This window comes from Lacerta agilis, chromosome 5 (assembly GCF_009819535.1).
Source record: "Lacerta agilis isolate rLacAgi1 chromosome 5, rLacAgi1.pri, whole genome shotgun sequence".
NCBI classification, from domain to species: Eukaryota; Metazoa; Chordata; class Lepidosauria; order Squamata; family Lacertidae; genus Lacerta; species Lacerta agilis.
Window position 1 is genome coordinate 52,067,635 of NC_046316.1, and position 15,880 is coordinate 52,083,514.

The 15,880-nt window shown below is 40.8% G+C and overlaps 1 long non-coding RNA gene across 1 annotated transcript; it reads left to right on the forward strand.

Annotated features, from left to right (window-relative positions):
* Positions 1-206: 206 nt before the first annotated feature.
* Positions 207-10,330, forward strand: LOC117047032. Its single transcript, XR_004426650.1, has 3 exons — positions 207-218; positions 8,319-8,322; positions 9,916-10,330. It is a non-coding gene; the product is annotated as an uncharacterized LOC117047032 (long non-coding RNA).
* Positions 10,331-15,880: the final 5,550 nt, after the last annotated feature.

Genomic DNA, 15,880 nt, shown 5'->3' on the forward strand with positions numbered 1-15,880 from the left:
CGCCCTTTGAGTTCCAGAGGTGTGTAGTGGAAATGGCCATATATAATATAGTCCTCTCTCTTAAGTGATGTCAACATCCCTATGATATTCAATTATTTCTTAAATAGCTCCTGTGGCAATATGTCCCCAGCCCATCAATAATCTAGAACGTCCAATGTTACACAGTTCTACAGAGGACTCCCATGGTATTTTTCAAAGTATTTCCTTTCTTCTTAAAAGTAACTGTTTACATGATTGATCACCTTGACCCAGTGCCTGCAGGAGGGCATGTTCATTCAGTATTATTTCTAATGGACGAAGGAAAGGAGGACGCTTAATAGAGCTTTATAGGTCAAAGATCAGAGAGGAAGCCGCTGTAGATCCTGGAGCTGGAATCCTTGGAGGTTCACTCCTGTGAGGTTGCCAGCTGCTACATCTAGAAGCTGTGGTATTTCAAAGTACAGTGGTACCTCGGGTTAAGAACTTAATTTGTTCTTGAGGTCCGTTCTTAAACTGAAACTGTTCTTAACCTGAAGCACCATTTTAGCTAATGGGACCTCCCGCTCCCGCTGCACCGCCAGAGCACAATTTCTGTTCTTATCCTGAAGCAAAATTCTTAACCTGAAGCGTTATTTCTGGGTTAGCAGAGTATGTAACCTGAAGCGTATGTAACCTGAAGTACCACTGTAAGTTACAAAGGCCTGCTGCTCCTTAAAATCAAACTGTCTCTTGCTTTACACTGGCTGCAAATCCTATGTAGATTTATTTTTGAGTAAACACCGTAAAATTCAGTGGGGCTTACTTCTCAGTCACCATACACATAATTGGGCCCCTTTCACAATCAACGTGTTGTGTTTTCAAAATAATATTTATTTATTTATTTGATTTGATTTGATTTTTTTACTCCACTGTTGAGCCAAATATGCACACAATTAATATAAATGCTGTTTGTATTAGAATGGTGTGTGTGCGTGTATCCTCATTCTTTTGGATCCTGATCATATGAACAAAGACTCAGTTAAAGAGTTCCAGGAAGTAACCAGTCTACATTAATTGTTCTTATAAATGCACTCACTGAGCATGGTTAAACAGAGGTAAAGATATGATGCCCATGGTGTTAGCACTTGCTGACTAATAGAGGGTCAAATAGGGTCTCTAAAATTAGTTCAGCTTCTGCTCCCCTCCCCTGGTATAGTTTTAGGCAAAATAATGTGGTAGAAGCATATTGATAGCAACATGCATCAAAGTTCTAAGAGCTCGAGACCCAAAGAAAAGAGCATTAATTCTCAACCCTCTGGCTAGGGAAAACGGAACTAAAACCTTATCTTATGAGATCAAGCCTTTTGTGCAACAATTGATGCAGTGTCTGGCAAATGAAGGCATAATGGCTGTAACCACGTGTACTCACAATGTATTTTTCACATTAATCGTTCAGACAGGAACTGTGCAAAACATGTGCATATGAAATAATGTCATGGGTTCACTGAACAGACGTGCTGCTCAGAAAGCAGGAATTCACTCCAAGATTGTAGAGGTGGCCTTTGACCCCACCCAGAAAGCAGACATTGGTTACTTATCTAAGATGCATTGTTTGAGAAGCAGACAGTCCCTTACTGGCGCAAAGGACATGTCTGAGAAATACATGCTTGAGAAATTGTTATACTGTATCATTTATGGCTGTGATAACGAAGGCTACCTAACTGCTAGTCAGTATTCATCTTGGCCTTGTTTACTATCTGTGTCAGTGGAATCTACCAAAGCAGTCCCCTTGCAGCAAATTCAGGCTCCTTTTGTTCTTAAAAATTCTAATCAATACTGAACAAAGTACAAGCTGCAGCTTGAGATGAAGATTGTGTGTGCCTATATTGATTGAGTGTTAGTAGGGCTGTTCCATCAACAACACTGTAGTTATTAAATAGCAGCAGTCCCTTGTCTACTGAGATTCACAGTTGATTCTTTGAACTCACATGATATGGAACGTGATCATGCAAATGCCCACTAATTGGAGACATCATATTATGCCCAATGTCCAAGTCAGCTAGGGTGGCATGGTGAAAAAGAGAGAGGCCCTTGCACCTCTGATAGTTGTGGATTTCAGCAGGTGTAGCTTGCATGGCAATGTGGCTTATCACGACGTACAAACGCAGCCCTTTTTTCTATCACACACGATGCTGCTCCAGTTACAGTGGTGCTCTGTGGGCTGTAGTGCAACTAACATGCACTGGGACTTGTATGATTGGACCCAAAGTTAGGGAATAATAATGCCAGGAAATATTTGTGCCTCTTACAAAATAAATAAAAACAAACCAACCGGAACATAGACAGTGAAAAACAGAATTTGAAGGGGTGGCCGAAAGGTTTGCAGTGTAACTCCACTCTGGTTAGCCTCAGAACTCTTCAGCTGCCCCTTGGCTTGTACCAATGTGTGAGGGTATCTCTGTGAAAGTTTCCATCCAGCTAAAACCTGCCAAAATACGAGCAACATGCAGATAAGAAAAATAAAATTTAAAAAACACAAAAAACTTCACACTGGACAGTTTTGTGGTTACTCTCACAACAATCCTATGAAATACCGGTAGGTGCAAGATGATGATTGGACTTCGTGGCAGAGAAGGGATTTAACTGGTTTCTTTCTGGCCCTAGTTTAACACATAATGACTTGGTATAGTTGTTAGGACCTAACTTCTGTACTGTGTTATAGATGTGAATGGTCTAGAGCCAATTTCATGCCATGTGCATTTGGCAAATACATAGCAAACTTGTCTTAAGATGATGATTGGACAATTCCATAAAAGTCTAGTGCAATCCTTGATTGCTGCTGCCACAATGGTATCAGTCTGTCAGTAGATCACTACCTCACACAGTGTATATATACCGTATATGTAGCATGAAATTGGTACCAGGCCATATTTGGCCACATCAAATCATTTTTCCAAATTATGCCCTAGAAAAAGCAGATATGGAATTTATTATATTCAGCAGAAAGAAGCAATGCAAATCAAAGTGCACCAATCTCTGCATATAGAGAAACTCATGGCAAATACTACTTTCAAAATCAGATCTGCTGTATAGCTGACTGGAATATTTTAAAGTGAAGAACAGGAGATGCCCAAGCTACCTCTGCTCAGCAGACCTCCCAAGAACCCGTGTGATGTGCTTCATAGCCCCCATACAGCTGCTAAAGTAAATAACTCAACTTTGATAATTAGGCTCTTTCTGGCACTGTAATGGAAGTCTTTCCAGAGGCAAGTTTAGGATCAGGCACAGTAAGGGATCTATCTTTTCATGTATATAAACACAAACAACAGAACTCTGAATGTTTTGCCTGGTAATCAGCAAGACTGTGTGAGCTGTGCTTGTAAATATTTCTTGCCCACTGGAATTTATCTCCCTGGATCATTTTCCTGTTAGCAAACTTGGCATTATTTTTGTGTGAATTGAACTCTTCCAGGGCCCATCTGAAGCAGCTTTCTTCTTTCATCTTTGCAGTTTCCCCCAATCTGAAAATAATGAGCTACTTCATAGGCTTTCTGTACCAGACACATTTCATTCTGTAGTAGGGGTTCTCAATTGTTGTGGTCACATACAGCCTCTCTAAATGCATGTGCAATGTATCTTGCACTGTTAATGCATATAATGCATTTTCCATTCTTATTTGCCAAAACATTTAATTCCATTCGTTAACCCAGTGGCGTCTTTTCCTGCCTTGTCCATTCCCCTTCTCCATGCCCCCGTCCTCTGCTACTTAATTCCTTCTGGTGTCCTGCTGGATCATTCAGACCAAAGTCTCTTCAGCCCAGTATCCTGATCCAACAAAATAAATAAATAAGCATTAAAAAGCCTTTGCCCCCTAATAGAATTACACTTCCCAAGGGAACGACTCCAAAACCACTTGAGCCCAGAATGTAGAGGCACTTGCAGAATGTGGTTCCGTGAGTATCATTGACACCTTTCGATAGTGCCTATTAAATCAGTACTTGATGAGTGACAATTTTCCCACTCTGATGTTCCTGCTGTTTTGTGAGCTTTTAAAAAACATTTGAGATTTCAAAACAACAATATTCCCCAAACTCTTTAGAGTCTGTTTGGTTTCTCTCCCTCCACTCAAGTGCTACAGGGATCTTTTAGCCTTTTGAAAAATTGGCAAACGTGAGCAGGGCTACGTAGCCTTTACTCTCAGAGCAATGTCTTGACATTTCATTAACCTTTTCCTTAGGGAGAAAAAACCTCCTTTGTAATGGTGTGTTCATCTCCTCCAGTCGCAAAATACATGCATCTTCTGTTTTGAAGTAAAAGAAGCAAATTGATATAGCTGTCGCTTACAACACAGCTATTGCTTGCAGCCCAACCCCACTGGATTGTGTAAGGACAATTTGCACTACTGGTGCTGTGTGAGGCTAGCTCAATTGCAGAAACAATCTACACAGGTTCTATTCAGATGTCATGCTGTTCAGTCGTCCAACAAAGGAGTATGAACTCACTCTTCCCTCACCTTTTGTCCTATAAGCAAGCCCAGATTAATGGAACACTTGAATTTCCAAACCAAAATTGCAAAATCAAGTTTAAACTTTAGCTTGCTATCCTTATTTGGCTCATAAAATCAGGATGTGCTTCATTAAACCAAGCACTGAAGGGGATTATGCATGTACAGTGTCTGATCCTGCAAACCATGGATTGGATTAACACAGGCACGTGAATGCAAACACAGGGATCTCAGGGTGCCCTTGCATGGTTGTGGGCCATACCAGCTTTTATAATTTCAGCAATTCCTTCCTATCGGTTGCGTGGAAACAATACGAGTATTTCATACAATTAATGAAAAGTATTTACCTCTAATCACCATGCACAGAAGTAAAACAGCATAAAAGGTTCTGGGATTTTTCGACTCCCAGTGCAGACAGGAAGCCATGAAAAAGAAGGAAATATGGGGGTCTTCTAACAGTCGGGATGGACTTTCTTAACTCCTGTGCCAAGAAAATCATATCATAAATTGTGGATATAATCACAGTCAAGCCCACATTTTCAAATCACATCATGGCAATATAATTGTGGTCAAACTGATCTTCTGTTTTTATGATTAATTTTAATTGATCCTATCCACTGCATGGTTCCCCCTGTAATATGTATATGTACCAGTTAGACACTTGGGTGATTAAGCAGTATATAAACAGGTGACGTAAATAAACAAACCTTATCAAATTGCATTAAATAATGGAAAGGATTTTTTTCCAACATGAAAGGCAACCAACAAGATCAACAAACATAAAGAAACCACGAAATTGCTTTAAAAAAATGCACCATCACAGAACAAGGTATCAGAGCACTATAAATCAGGCACATAGTAAATGAGTTAAATATAAGTTCACTAGTCCTGATTGGTATGACATTCAATTGCCAAGACCAATCTAGAGAAAAAAAACCACTTTAAAAAATCTGCTTTTACATCCAGATAAGCTGGGCAACCTCATTCTGGTGAATGGGTTTATAACAAATCTAAGAAGATTTGGTTATACTGAACTCTTTGGTGACAACCTGTCTCAGGGCTTACACATACTTTCCCCCAGGGAAAACCACTCTTTATCGCTCAGTAGGAGCAAACAGCAATTGTGTTTTCAATGGATTTCCATTTGTTTCTATTTAGAGCTAAAGAGCAGGTTTTCCTTGGGAAAGGAGCAGGGTAAGGGGAAAACTTCTCAGACCCATACTTAGAAAGCATGGGTCAAACAGAAAACCTCTCAGATATGCGCTTTACAGGCATGTGAGAAACAGTAGTGTGGACGAGCCCTTAGAAAAAATAGTAAAAAAAAAAAAATCCTACCCATTATCCTTGCTGATTTGCAATCTGGGAAGTCATAATTGTTGTGTCTGATCCTGTGCATAAACACCAGCCATTGGAAATTGGAAGGCAGTATTCCTAGTACCTTTTTTGAAAAAAAGTAAAATAATAGAAGTGGATCGTCATGGCATCATTTTGCACAGAATAATGATCAAAGGATATCTGAACCTTTCATCAAGGCTCAGAACCATGATGCACAACAGTGCTCTTGGAACAGGATATAAATCTCAAGTAAATTGATTGGTTGGAGGCATTGGGAAGTATAAAATGGCACCTTGCCCATCTACAATAGGTCAAATGTTCAAAGTTGTAGTAAAGCATATTTAAGTGAATTATGGAAAGAGTGAGATTATAATGCCAAGAACTCTGTTTCTTTTAACAAAAAATGGAACAGGTATAGTATAGGTGTGTTTTGCCCCAGAACAGCTAGCTTTTGTGCTTATTTAAATATAGAGCATAAGATTGTTTCTTCCTTTTGTACCAACTAATGATACCATTACAAGAGATGGTGCCTTTCTCTTTAAAAATCTCCCATCACTAAGGGCTAGTCTACATTTCTGCTTGTCCCGTGCCTAGAAAGGGAAGACCGGCTAAAGCAGGCTTTTTCAATCTTTGGTCTCAAGGTGTTGCTGGACTACATCTACCATCACCCCTGACCTGTGGCCATGCTGCCTGGGGATGATGGGGATTGTAGTGTAACAACATCTGGGGCCCAAGGATGGGGAATATTGAACAAGGATCGGCAGCTGTGAATCTGCTTGAAGACCAAGTTTATAAGTCCAATTTGTGTTTTTATGTCATCCTGTTTTTATTCACTAACATTTCTGGGTTGATATGATCCAAAACTTTTTTTAAAAAATTATTGTTACTTGGCATATTTTTAAAAACTGACTTTCCCTTATATATATTTAAAAACAGGCATTGGTGAAGCTTCCCCCTCACATTTCACAGTGTGATGAAGTCTTTCAGTTCTTTGAGACCAGACCAGAGGACCTAAACCCTCCCAAAGAGTAAGTTCCATTGTTGCTTTTTGCTGCTGCACTTCTCCAATTTTGTTAGTGAGGAAGGAAGCTAAAGGTCATTGCATTTTATCGCATCCAGAGGATGGAAGAACACTTGGTTTTATTTTAAGCTTTTAATTCCCAGGGAAATGAGACTATAATTTGGCACATGTAAGCCTGTGTGTGTGTGTGTGTGTGCTTATGCAAGGGGAAAATTGAAACAAACTTGGCATCTGTTTAATCATAGGTCAGAGGACAGAACCTTTTTCGCTTTGTTAGTTTGCCTAATTGTGTTCTTCCAAGGAATCATTAAAGTCATAAAAGTATTGGCTTTATCAGCTGAAGGAAATCCTGCCAGTTAAAATATCAAGTTTTAATCACCGTCTACCTTACCAGATATACTCATGCTCAAAGATGATTTGCAAGGCTTTGATTATGATCCGTGACGGATACAATATCCGGAGAGCCTATTTTTTGGAAGCCGAAAGCAAAATCAATCACACCAAGAGAGCAGATTCTGCTGGATGCAAAAGAGAAATATACCTGCCATTCTGCTGAATTACCAATAACTATATTATTTGTGTTATATATCTCCTCCCAGCAGACTGTAATTAGCAGGGTTTTTGTTTTTGTTTTGCCCAATGTGGGGCTCAAACTCACAACTCTCAGATCAAGTGTCTCATGCTCCACCAAATGAGCTATCCTCTCTGGCCTCCTAGTACTCTGTCAACCCAGCAAAAGGGCATCAAGTGTACCTAGGAAGGAGTTGTGAATGTTCCTCTGTCTCATCTGTATTGCAGCTGCTTACTAGTGGGATGCAGATACCAGGTGATGTAAAGCCAAATTAGATATTATGTATGTCCAAATATTTTCATTTTAAAGCAGCAGTAAGTGGGGGTGGATGGATTGGAGCAGTAGTGCTGGAGTAAATTTGAACTATTTTCTTCATGCTGTTTTCCTAACCTAATTTCACCCACAAAGCTGTGGTTAACCCTACAGGATTTTTTCTCTCCTCATATATTTCCTGCAACTTTGGGAGTATTTCAGTTGGGAACAGGTATGTGGGCCCTGTTCTGATCAGATTTTAAATGATGAACCCTAAATCCTTGGAAGTGGTTGAGCACCTATGAAGCTAGCTAGCTAGCTAGCTAGCTAGCTAAACAAACAAACAAGGTAATCAAAATGTTATGCATCTAAAGGGATACCTAATTCAAAATATTGTGATTGGACAGGAAGCCAGTTGTGCATGAAATCTGACATTTCACCAGCAGATGCAATGAAATTGCCTTCCCTCCCCTTTTCCCTGCAGTCGCCGTGCCTCGCAATCTACTCCAGAGGGGTCCCCCAAGCCTTCAGAGTATATTTTAGGGGCACATGGGCTGATTCTTGGAGTAAGAGAGGAAGAATGAGCTCTGTTTACACAGATTGAAATCCATTGTGCAAATAGATCGCTACAGTTGGTTATCACACTGCATCATTAATTCCATAATGTTCTGCATAAGAAAGGTAGTTCTATTCATCTATCCACTCTGCTTTCAAGAAAAAGAAATATGCTGTTTCTGAAAATTGCTTTTGCACTTATTGATCTGCTCTCTGGTTTCCAGCAAAGTAATTGATATCTTTGGAGATCTGAACTGTTTTACCATGGTATATAATTGAATTTATATTGGCAGTCCAGCCAGATGTTCTCATCCTGACCTAGAGGTAGAAGGAGGTTATCAGACACCAACATTCCTCTTACATGCAAAGATTTATTTATGTGTTTAAAAATGGGAGGAAGTGGAGCCCTTTCTGCCCCAAGTGCATGCATGATCACACACCTTTTGAGTGACTAAATAAAAACTGATTTTCCAGGCAACACACATACAAACACACACAATATATTGTTTATAAAGACTGCAGGTGACTAGTGCCATCTCATGAGAAGCATTTCCCCTTTTGTCTGACGTGAGTTGGAGATGCCACTTCTGAGAAGGTGACTTCTGTGATACATAAACATACATAATCGTCAGTGGAAAAAAAAGATTGGGCTGTATCTGACTCACACTCAGAGCAAACCCACTGAAATCAATGCACTTGTTAGTTTTGAGTGATTTTAAGCCCACTAGATCAACTCCCAAGTGTGACCTACTTTGACATAACCCTATCCTTCAAAAAAGCTTTTTTATTATTCATATGTAAAGCTACACAGTTTTAATTGATTAATACGATTCATGATTAACTGATAACATTTATTGAATAGAAAAGATGCCCCTATTTTGTATCTGAGTTTATCTTTTAAACTCCTCGTATATTCTGTACATACTATTTGTAAGAAAAGCACTCAGTGGCCTGGTTCAGATGTAATATCAAACCATGATTAGTGCAATGTGTACAAGCTTTTAAAGACTCTTTAGCTCATGCTTTCTCTCTTCGCTGTACAGGCTGAAATTTCTTCCCTCCCTTCCTTGTTTGTGGCAAACCTATCTGCAAAACTTAACCCCACAAACTAGGATTTCAAATCATGTTTGATCCTAGTTTTCATACTGGTTTGTAGAACATGGCAAACCATGGTTTGCTGGTTTAGATGAAATCGCGAACAATGCCTGAAGCTGGGAGGGGATCCTGTCATGAAAGGAAGGGGAAGGGGGAAAGAGCCTGTGAGCCCGAGGTCTCATCCACACTTTGGCTTGACCTGTATTTTGATCATATTGTGTATTAATTCCTCTGGGTCCAAGAGCTTCTCTTGTTGTTCCATAGCTGTGCATTGGAAAAATCTGATCTTACCCACTCAGTTGAAGTTTGGTTAAGCAAAATTCCTCTTCAGATTTTCCACACATCTGAAAAGATCCAACTCAGTGAGTAAGATCGTATTTTTGTGAGGGACAGTCACATAACAATGCAAAAAGCTCTCAGACTAGGGTGAATTAATTGGTACACAATACAATCAAAATATGGGTAAAGCAAAACTGTGGATGAGCCCTGTGTGAGGCTCAGGTCTCTCTCATGTGACACTAAGCTGTGGTTTGGCATTATGTCTCAAACATCCCAGTATCTCTAAATTATTTAATCTTCAAAGAAAATATCCGAACAAGGCCACATTCTTTTTTTTTTTTTTAGTTTTAATTTCTTTTAAGATAAGTAGGTAGCTTTTAGGTGCTTTAAGGATACCGTATCCAAGAGATAAATGTCAAAAACTGCTTGGTAAAGTCACCACCACATCATCAGTCTCTCTGCCTGTCTGCACTGATGGTCTTTGATGCACTCTGGCCCCCAGAAACACAAACAGCAGATCAAATAACCCCATGTTTTGACTCAAAACGACAGGCAGCTTATCAAACTATCAGAGCTTCTGATTTAATTGAAATTTCACAGATAACCCTAGACCTGATTTTCAGAACGGGGCCTCAGCTACCAGAGGAAATGCCATTATGACTGTGATCATGTTAGAGAAAAGATTGTTCTAGCAGAACACAAGATTGAGATAATGGCCATGGCAGTGAGTGAGGAAGCTGGCCTAAAAGCATGGGGCAAAGGAGGAAGCTAGGGAGAGGAAAGCAAGAGGCAATGGGGTGAACAGGATGAGTGCTCAAGTTATCAAGGAGGGAAGGGAGAGACAAACAAACATGACTAGGATTCTATTAAACATCTTGAACACACCCAAAGCACCAAATAAATACTTCATGTTGCAATATAGGTCAGTTGGTGTACCCATGTTGAATTCATGTCATCTATTAAGCATGGGCAGCTGTGGAAGGGCTGATTAAGAAAGTTTACTTTGCAGAGGCACCTTCTTGGAATGTGAAAACCAGGGCTCAAGCCATTCAGTTTGTGACTCTCATATCCTTGGAAGTGGCACTAAGTATTCTAGCCTAAGCCAATGAAGGGCAACTGCAAGAGTCAACTGTGGTATATATCCCATATTCAAGAGATTTCAACACCCTGCTCAGAAGGCAGACATCAAAGCATTGTGGTGAACCTCAGGATATTTTATCTGTCCAATTGCATTTGCTTTTAATTAGAGTCTTGTGGGTTCTCTGAAAAATCGTCAGGAAACCACTGGAAACTACTTGCTGGTAATCCAACCTCCCTATTACTTTAAAAAAAGATTGTAGGCTCAAAGTTAGAACCAAAAGCAATTGCTTTGTTGAATTATGATGGGGAATCCAATGACTTGGAGTAGAGAAAGGCACATTGGGAAGCAGAATAACTTAACAGTTCTTAAAAGACAGCATGGTTATATTGACAATATGGTCCATCTGTTTCAAGAACGTTAAGTGAAAAGTGGGCACCTTTCATCATGAGAATTCTCATTACCAAGTTGGGGTATGTAAAGTTGGGGTCATTGTAAAATATGTTAATTAACCATGTGTGTGGGAAGTTGCCCCAGTTTAAGTAATATTAAACTCTATGACATCCTAATTATATGCTCCTAAGACAACAATACACCAAATGAATAAACATCATAATATGAGTACCGTCAGGGGAAAAAAGCATGGTAAGTTTCTCACTTCCACTTTTAAGATTCTTCAACTACTTGCGGTGGTGAGTGCGGGGATTCTTTGCTGGAGCTTCCCGCGTGTAGGTCTAGGCCACCTACACACAGGATTCCAGTTGCTGGGGATCTGCGGCCAGCACCTCGCATGCGTTTCCGCACGGGCGCCGGCCAAGCCTGCAAACGGAGCGGCCGATAATTCTGGAGCATAAACTCGCACCATGCCGCTGTCCGCCAGGCTAAATCTGAAGGTGCGTGAGTGGTTTGGATGAAAATGCCTCGTGAAAGTATCTACAAACACTTGCGACCTCCTGAGTTACTCTAAAGTTACATACCCAAGCATAAAGGCTAAATAGACCCCCAAAAAGTTTAAATTAAAATGAAATAAAGACAGACAACGTTACTTCTTTGAATGGCTTTGGCTGACCCGCATAGGCTTTTACACTTCCCTATACCTATCACTATTCTAGGCTTTTCCTAAGCTAACAGACCCTGCACCGCCAAATCTTCCTCAATGCTAAGGCTAACTAAATCTATACCGCCAAATCTTCCGCGATCTAAGCCTATGCTAAAACTAAAGCTATCTAAACCTTTACCGCCAAATCTTCCGCAAGCTAAGACCTAACTACCTCCTGCATGCGCTTCCAACCCATCCAACCCGCTCCCCAAAAACCCAGCTACCTAAGCGACGGATAAATCCTGACTATCTACATTTCTGAAACTGAACGCCCAAAGCGGGGAGCCGCAGCCTTTTATTGACAACCAAGTGCAACATCATGATCGATATATTTACCAATAGGAACGCTGTTGCTGCCCCCAAAAAAGGCGGGAAGCAGAATAAACGATCATTGACAAATTTAAACCTCTGGAACTAGAAATTTAGGCGGAGGGATCTCAGTGGCAAGATGCCTACTGAGCCCTGCTTTTGCTTTCGCTTTTGCATGGAAGGATACATAAAATAGTGCTTAAATAACATTAACGTAAACAAATAATCGCGGGTTCAAAGGAACCCACGAAGTGTATTCCCACAGGTGAGATCAAAAGAAGTGGAAGAGGGTTATTAATCTTCTTCAAATGATCCTGAGTTTGCAGTAGACCCTTAGATATGGTGCCTGAATATGTCTACACATGCACTTGTCTTGTTGGGTAAGGCCTTTAATCTGTTAATCTTTTTCCATCACTGAGTGGTGGAGGAAATATCACAGCCCAGCTGAGCTCCATTCTTGCAAACTTCCTTTAGGCTGCCCAGAAACATAATAGAAAAGCTTCCATTGTTCTCTTATTCCATCTCAATACACAGATCAAGCCCCTGTTGTTCAGATAGGGATGAGGCTAAAGTCATTAAAATGCATGTCTTCACAACAGGCTGTAAAAGGCTAGAGATGGATCATGAAATCTGGACATACAAGTGGCTCCATCTAAAGAGTTTTATTTCTCCCAGTCCTTCTTAAACAAAAAAAATCACTTGCATAGACTAGTGACTGGTCCTATTTGAAGGAATGGAATCACTTGAATTAAATTTGAGAGCCCCTTCTGAGAAAAGTTAGTGTTTTAAGGAGCACCAGAAACTAGACAGATGAGTGATCCTTGAATTCATTGGGGAGGTAGAACAAGTGGTGGTGGTGGGGAAGTAGATCAAGGAGAATAGGAGATTAAAAGGTAGTTTTCAGACTTCAGGGAGGCAGTGCTTGCCTCTTCCAGATGGAAATAACAAAGAGGCCCTGATAGTAAAGTGTGTGTTATGATGTTTGCAGCAGATGAGGAACAGACATTCTGCAAGTTTGTGTGTTGGTGTTTCTAGATGTAGGGGGAAATAAATATTTTTCAAACTTCAGCTTTAATTTTTATGAGTTGAATTCCCCCAGTCTATTACACCTAAAAGTGTTTTTCCCCATTTCATTGATGGATTTGCCACTTTCATTACTCTTCCTGCAACCTCGGTACTGTAGTTTGTTGAGGGTGCTAGGAATTGTAGCTCTGTGGGGGGGAAACTACAGTTCCCAAGATTCTTTGAGGAAGTCATGTGCTTTAAATGTGTATTAACTGTACTTTAAATGCATGGTGTGGTGTAACTGTTCGGAGACAGAGGGAAATGGATGGATATCCCAATGCATTCTGATCGTGAGAATATATAAATTGTTCCAATGGGATATTTAAGCAGAATTTGGGTTCATGATCCATCTTCTATGGGGAAATAACTACGAATGTATTTTAGTGCGTTTCTTTGTTCTCTTCACTATTGTACATATTGATCTTTTAGAAACTTTTACTGTGGGCCAACCCCACCAAAAGTGTCATTGAACACCACCAGGGCTTCAACTGTAAGCTTCCCATGTGCATTTAGATGTAGTTAGTACATAAAAAGGGAAAGGGAAAGGGACCCCTGACCGTTAAGTCCAGTCGCGGATGACTGGGGTTGCGGCACTCACTTCGCTTTATTGGCTGAGGGAGCCAGCATTTGCCCGCAGACAGCTTCTGGGTCATGTGGCCAGCATGACAAAGTCGCTTCTGGCGAAACAGAGCAGTGCACGGAAACATTGTTTACCTTCCCGCCAGAGCGGTACTTATGTATCTACTTGCACTTTGACGTCCTTTCGAACTGCTAGGTTGGCAGGAGCAGGGACCGAGCAACTGGAGCTCACACCGTCGTGGGGAGGATTCAAACCGCTGGCCTTCTGATTGGCAAGCCCTAGGCTCTGTGGTTTAGACCACAGCACCACCCGTGTCCACTTAGTACATAACCTGACCCATTTCCACATGCCCAGGCCAACAGCACCTGGTGTGCTAATACTGTACAGGAACTGGACATTGAATATGGCAAATATGTCTGGGTGCACATGCAAAGCTTATATGGGTAACTCTGCCAAGTTTATTAACACAGCCTCACTTTTATTTATTTGGCTCAGGTATTAGTCACCCTTCCAAAAAGAGCTCAGGGCAACTGGCAACCTGTTGTGCACAAAAAAACTTACTAAAGTTATGCGTAGTAAAATGTAACGCTAAAATCACCCTGCTTGCCTGTTTCTCTTTCCCACGACCTTAGCTGGGGGTTGGGCTTTTTTTGGGAGGGGGGTGGAACAGAGTTTTAATGCTGTGCTATATATGTTTAATGATGTCCATATGGATTTGTGGGCTCAGGAATTAAATACATAATAGCTCCCGATGACATAACATGGAAATACAACTCCTACAGTGCCAGTGTGTAGACATTAAAGGGTTATTAATAAAAATGAACACTTTAAATAGAAAAACAAGCTTACCGGCACAGACTTGGCTTCTAGCCCATCTCTGAGTGGCAGTGGGGGAAAGGAGGATTGAAAAATGTGCTCTTTACCTAGCCCAGTGTATGAAAATGAACATCTTTTGTACCATTTGGTGCTTAATTTTTCATAGGGGATGCCTGAGGCTTTTAAAGTTTTCAACCAGAGTACAAACAGAAGGATGATAAAGGGGGCTGAGGAATGATATTCAGCCAAGCACTGAACATTTCAGTTGCATGTTACAGGGGAGATTTTGACATTTCAATATTAAGCATTCATGTTTGGTTTGGCAGAACTGTCCAGAAGGTTAGATCTTAACTTGTCAGAAAGCAAAATGCACTTTGTTTCTAGGCGAGCCAGGAAAATAACAGTGTGCACCATTTGAACATGACCTATAAGAAAGTTGCAAGAAAACTAGTGCTTTTGTATCTGTCAGCCAAACAAAACCAAATTACAAAAACCCAACTGAAAATACAATATTTACCTTGATAATATAGGCTGACATAAACGCCTTTCAATTCAAGGTCAAACTTGAAAGTTAAGGGGTGAAATCCAACATTAGTCATACTCAGAGTAAAGGTAAAAGGTAAAGGGACCCCTGACCATCAGGTCCAGTCGTGTCCGACTCTGGGGTTGCGGTGCTCATCTCGCTCTATAGGCCAAGGGAGCCGGCGTTTGTCTGCAGACAGCTTCCGGGTCATGTGGCCAGCATGACAAAGCCGCTTCTGGCAAACCAGAGCAGCGCACGGAAACGCCGTTTACCTTCCCGCCGGAGCGGTCCCTATTTATCTACTTGCACTTTGACGTGCTTTCGAACTGCTAGGTGGGCAGGAGCTGGGACCGAGCAACGGGAGCTCACCCCGTGACAGGGATTCGAACCGCCGACCTTCTGATCAGCAAGCTCTGGACTCTGTGGTTTAACCCACAGCGCCACCTGAGTACACACCTTTAAATTAATAGACTTGAGTCCATTGCTTTCAGTGGGCGTACTCAAGAGTGTGGCTAATGTTGGCTTTCACTCTTTAACTTTCAAGCTTCACTTTGGATTGAAGATGCTTTTCATTTCCATCAGGACTGAATTCTGGACTAACATTCTTCCTTTTATGCAACAGAGCATTTGGTCGTATGCAGTGTTATTTATAAGTACCGGTAACATGATTAATATAGGCATATTCATTGTAATGAATTTTATCTGAGTAGAATTTAGTTGGATGCAGGCAAAGGCATATTAAGTTGATTTAAGACAAGAACAAATGCTTGTACTCTTCTCCAACCTCTGCTTCTTTGTGTCTACTTTTGGGTCTGGGAGTGTGAGTTTCTGGCCATGTTG